Below are 5,976 nucleotides of genomic sequence, written 5' to 3'. Positions count from 1 at the left end.
AAACTGGAGCTCAGATGCTTTCATCTTAATGCCTTAAATACGTTCTGCTGGTTAAGGCTGCCTGGAGCAGCTGAAGCCAATATTTGATGCTTGTAAAGGTGGCCTCACCCCTAGCACTCCTTCACCCTTGTGGAAACAGAGCTTTCTTGCCACAGAGTATAGTACTTGAATGTACCAAAAAAATCAACAACTGTGCTCCTTTGATTGACATTTTTGTGTTACTTGGGGAAAGCTCCAGTGAAAACACTTCCATAAGGCTACGTAGGAGCTGGGAGAAAGATCATGCTGCATCCCTTCTGGAAGCACCTTGTGGGGCTCAGAGTGTGACCTGCATACCCATCCCCATCCCTGCCAGGCAGCTATGGGCCAGGCAGCCTCGTCTCCATGGGGCATGGTCACTGGTGGGGCTGGGAACTTACCCATGTGCCCAGCTCAAGCCAGGTCTGCTTACGTGTGCGGGCGGTGAGAGTAGCAGGGACAGCAGGCTGCTGCGTGTAGCGGGGTCGCAGTGTCACCACGTACTCAGTGTCGGGGCGCAGGTTGCTCAGCATGGCCGACTGCGTGTTGGCTCCCAGGCTTTTCTCCTCTCCCTGGGCTGCTCCTGAGGAGTAGGCAGAGGGGTGTAGGTGGGCATAAGAGCACAGCATGCACCGGGCCCAACAGTAAAGGGGCATCCATGGACCAGGACACTGCCCCAGGGATTCCAGGCAGTGCCAGGGGTGGGGAGAGGCTGAAACAGCAGCCAGGAAAGGGGTATTTGTAGGATGTCTGAAGCCAGGGAGGGGCTTCCCCATGCTGGCTCTAGTTCAGGGCTCAGCTGGGTTTGAGGTCTACCACTCACATCCCCCCACCTCAGTGATCATGGGGGCATGCATATACCTGAGCTCTCAACCCTGGGTAGGGACAGGCGTGGGGCCCCCAGCATTCATGCACACCCATACCCACGTTTCAAGCCCTATGCACTGGAGCCTCAGGGTGCAGGAACACACACGCCGCCTCCACGCCTCTGTGCACACACGTGCCCCACAGCCTGCCACAGGCACCAGCAGTGAAGGCAAGGCATGCACGCACCTGCAGCACGCTCAGCATCCACTTCTTGCGTCACTCTACGCATGTACCCTCCCATGAAACCCCCTGCTATGAGGGCTGTCCAAAAGCAGAACATCCAGATGGCATCCAGACAGGACCACACCCTCACAGGAACCATCCCCTCACCTTGCACGGCATAGCTGAGGCTGTAGCCTTGTGGAAGCTCAGGGCTGGGCTGCCAGGCCAGTCGCAGGAAGGTCGGTCCAGTCTCCACCACACGGAAATCCAGAACAGAGCTAGCACGGCTCTCTGGAGGCACAGGCAGCCCAGGATAAGCCTGCAGCCCCATAGGCACCCAGCTCCCATTCCCATCCCCACTGGGCATGGACACTCACGGGTCCGTGCTCGGCTGGACACTGACTCGCCAATGCTGTTGGCATACTGGGCAGTGACGGTGACCAGGTACTCTGTCCCTGCCCGCAGCCCCCGCAGCACAGTGCTCGTTTCCCGTGGTCCTAGGCTCACCTAGCCAAGGACAGTACATCCCCTTGGCATCCCCAGGCCACACTCGGGGCCGCCAGGGATCCCTGGGGACTCTGAGCAGGCACTCACCTCCTGTCTCTCTGCCACGATGGGCTGCCCCAGCCCTGTCAGCGGTACGTGCTGTACCCGGTAACCAGTGACAGGGCCACTGGCTGCCGTCCAGCGGATCCGCAGCTGGTCAAGGCCTCGCTCCAGGATCTCCAGGTTAGAAGGGCCACTGTGGCTTGGCCCATCTGCAGGGGAGCACAAGGGCCATTGGCTCTAGAGTGTATGGGGCAGGAGGGAGAGCTTGCCAGGGAGGCACAATCATATGCCTGCTGGGATGGTATGACCAGGATGGCATTTTGGGGTGGATAGGTATACTCAGGGTGAGCACAGCCTGGCATCCAGTATTATCGCACCTATAACCCACAAAGATGAGTGCCCATACCCAGGTGGTGCAGAGTGCCTCCAATGCTTGTGCACACCCTTCGTGTCATCAATGGCACCAGTGTCCCCAGCAGCTTGAAGTCACCAACATAGAAGAAGAAGGCATCAGTAGGCATAGAAGCCACACGCATCAGCTCCTTGTGGTCAGCATTCTTGATCCCTGGCAGGGATGGAGATGATGAGTGAGAGTGGGGACCCATCACCTGGAGGAAGTTCCCTATCACCCAGCACCAAAACCTCACTCACCCACAGCAAAGACCTTGATACCCTGTCTCTTCAGCTTTGCTGCTGCCCCCTCAGCATCATCCTGGGACTTGCCATCAGTGATGAGGATGCAGATCTGCAGGGCCAGGCAAGAGCCATAAGAACAAACCCAAGGCCTACAGACCCATCACATGTCTCACTAGTTGTCCCCAGGGCCACCACTCTGCATGTACCTGAGGGACCCCAGGCCGGAGCTGAGTGGGGCCGAAGAAGTTGTCAGCAACGTAGCGGAAACCGGCACCCGTCCGCGTGTTGCCACCCTTGTAGCTCAGCTGCTGGATGGCCCTCCGGACGCTTGTGCCATCGCTGTGCTGGGAGAAGGAGAACTCCACCCTGGGTAGCATAAGGTGATGTGTAACCTTCCAGTTCTGCCACCCTGCCACCCTGTAAGCTCCCTCCCTAGCGCTCACCGCGGCTCATCGCTGTACTGTGCCACAGCGAAGCGAACTGCCTTCTCCCCCACCACCTGCACAAAGGGCCCCACCAGGTCGTCCATGAAGGTGCGGATGGCACGGAAATTGTTTCTGCCAATGCTGGATGAACCGTCCACCAGGAAGGCGATGTCAGCCTCCAGCACATCCTTGCACACTGCTGTGGGGTGGTGACAGCGCTCAGGGCATGGAGTAGCACCCCAGCATGATGGTGCTGGGTCGCTCTTATCCGTCAGACTGTGTGCACCCAGTGTGCTTAGCACCCACCTTGGTTTCTCTTCTGTGCTGTGGCAGATGGGGGACCCAGGAGTGTGAGGAGCACAGCAAGGAGCAGGAGCCTACCACTCATCATGGGAACCTGGGGGAAAGGGCGATGCCACTGATGCCCCACATCAACCCCATGCCTCCAGAGACAGTGGTTATGGAGCTGCAGGGCTTGGGAGATCCCGGTATCATGCCATGTGAGACATCTGGTAGCCTCAGAAGGGTGCCAGTGCCTCCCTGGGCATCACTGCTGGCACCCCAATCCTGCTTTGGGTTAGAGCGGCAGGGCCACGCCCAGCTGTATTACCGCAGTTACTCCCCATGCCAGGGGAGCAGCCAGCAGCACCAGCACCCACTTGGCATGCCAGCTTTCTGAAAAGTCAGGTGAGCAGCGGCTGGCCTGTGCCCGGCCGGGCGGCAGCGGTGCCCCTGGCTGCCCGAACGCATGGCACAGGCGGTGCTGGGCGCTCAGGAGCACGGTCGCGTGCGTGCCCCGTGCCTGGCCACGTTCCAGCCCTCCCCGTTCAGCCTCGCCGGGCCTGGCCACGGCCCCGCTCGACGCCCTGTGCCTGGGGTGGCCGTGCCCCAGCTGCGGGAGGCTGCCAGCCCCGGCTGCAGGGTGTGCGCGGGCTCTGCCTCCACACGCCCTTCCCGCTGCCTCCCGCCTGTCTGCTCCGCGCCTCGGCACCGGCAGCAGCCCACCCGGCTGCTTCTGCCCACCAGTGCCGCTGCCTGCCGGGATTCCCCGCTGCCCCGGGAAGGGCGGCAAAAACAGAGCGCTCTAGGGCAGCGCGCCCGGAGTGCCCGCGATCCCGCACGCCTTGCCGCTTCCCACGCACACACGGCTGCGGGGGGCATCCGCTCTGACACCACTGCGATGGCCACGGCGGCTCCCGGCGCGGTTAATCCAAGAAGGTGCCATCCCGGCGGCTGCCCCGGCGTGGGAGGGCGAAGAGCACCCGTGGGTTCCCACCTGGGAAGCTCGGTCCTGCCCCGCAGCACCCCTCGTCTGCAGCAGCACCGTCTGCTACACCCCCCCGGCCACATGCACTCACCCACTGCCCCATGCGGGGCTGCCCCGAGCCGTGCTGCCCCGTGCCGTGCCGAGCCGAGCCGAGCCGGGCGCAGGCGGTGCCGGCGCGGAGCGGCCCCCGGCGCTCCCGCCCCTTTATTGAGGGCGGCCCGGAGCGCGGTTCCTGGGGCGGAGGAGGGGGGGAAGCGGGAGCGCCACGGCCCCCGCCCAGCCCGGCCCCCCAAAAAGGTTTTCCCATCTGGTGCCCGGGAAGAGCAAGAAAGTGGCTTTTCGGGCTGTTCAGCCACAAAGTGCCGCTCCTGGCTCCCTCCCGTTGGTTGCACGCCGGGCAGGGAGTGGAGGGCTCCGGGATGCAGATGGAGAAGAAGCAGATGGAGATTGGACCCTCAGGAATGGTTTCTGCTGGGAGCACCACAGAGAGCTCAGTACAGGGCTAAAAAGGCTCTGGTGAGGCTCAAGGCAGTTTTGCCTCCAGCATCTCCATCCACCACATCCCAGAAATGTGATGGGTGGCCCTGGAACATGCCAGTCAAGCTCTGGCCTCACACCTTGACCTGTCCAGGAGGAACATGTTCCCAGGGACCTCAGGGCACTGTCCGGCCCTGGGCAGAGCTAGACAGAGCTGCCACGGAGACCTGAGCCACCTCCAAGTCAGAGCCTGGCTCTGAGCACCAGTCTTGGGCAGAACAACAGTGGTGAAGAAGGGCTGCTCCCTATGCCAGCGCAGCTCCCACAGGACTGCAGGAGGGCCAGGTCTTGGCCAGGACCTTTCCTGCACCCACAAATCATGGCACCTGTTGTGTGGAACCCTCGCACCCATGGCTCAATTGGATTGCCCGTAGCTCACGGACTGTCCTGGAGCCAGACATAAACCACCCTTCTCTGCTCTGGACACCCTCTTCCAGCAGCCACCAGAGCAGACTGGTAGCCAAAACCTACCCCAGATCTGGAGAAACTTGCTGGAAAGCCACTGGTAGAGTGACTGCACTTGACAGAAGGAGGTAAAAGGGAAAAGATGTCCAGCAAGGTGGGCAGAGTTGCCATGCTGAACTGGTCTCATGCCCTGCCCACCCAGTAACAGGTGGGACTGTATCCTGGGGCTCCCCCTCAGCCTAGGGTGCAGCCCTGATCTTCACAATGCTCCTTACCCCTAGGGTCCCCCCAGGACCACACTGATCCTTGGGGCCCCATCTTCTTCCCTGCTGGTGCCTGTGCTCACTTGGGTCCAGCCCCAGTTCTTGGCCCCAGCATGTGCCTCATGCCACCTTTCCTCTTTCCCCCTGGTCGTCTTGCACACCCCTGTCCTCAGCACCCCACATACCTGTGCCCACCCACCCACCAGCCCAGGGGCTTCCCTCCAGTTCCTGGCAGGGTAGCAGTCAGGTCCAGGGACATCTCCCTGTAGGCAGCGAGAGGGGTGACAGTGAGGGTCCTTGGGACCCAAGGCCACCTCACAGCTGGGTGCCCGGGGCAGTGCCACCTGCCACTGAGCGAAGATGCTCCAGGGCAGGCTGCAGGCAACTTTCCCAGGCACACACTGTTCCCAAGCAGGGGAGGAGCGGCGATTCCCTGGCTCTTCTTAAAGGCGCAGCAAGCAGCCCATCCCCTCCTCTTCATTAGCCTTCCTCTCGATCGGCCCCAGTCCCGGCCCCACAACCTGGCTGGCCACATCCAAAGTTCAGTGTGGCCGTGGGCTTTCCCCTGCCCGCCTCAGCTCTGTGAGTTCAGCCGTGGGTCCAGCATCTCCAGGTCAGGACCATCCCCAAACCCTCCTCCCACCAGAGCTTGCTTAATGAAGGCAAGGCGGCCTGTCCCAATTAGACAAGGGGCTTCGTTAAATAGGGAGCGGAGGGGTCTGCCAAGGGCTCTGCGGTTGGCCCCAGGCCCAGAGCTGGCGGAGCAGCCCCACGCCGTGGTGTCAGCAACAGGGCACAGGCAGCCAGGGGTTACCCCGCCTAACAGGGGCAGCACTAGGGCAAGCTT

The sequence above is a fragment of the Pogoniulus pusillus genome, chromosome 16 (genome assembly GCF_015220805.1).
Source record: "Pogoniulus pusillus isolate bPogPus1 chromosome 16, bPogPus1.pri, whole genome shotgun sequence".
Taxonomy (NCBI): Eukaryota; Metazoa; Chordata; class Aves; order Piciformes; family Lybiidae; genus Pogoniulus; species Pogoniulus pusillus.
Note: the sequence above shows the minus strand (reverse complement) of the source record.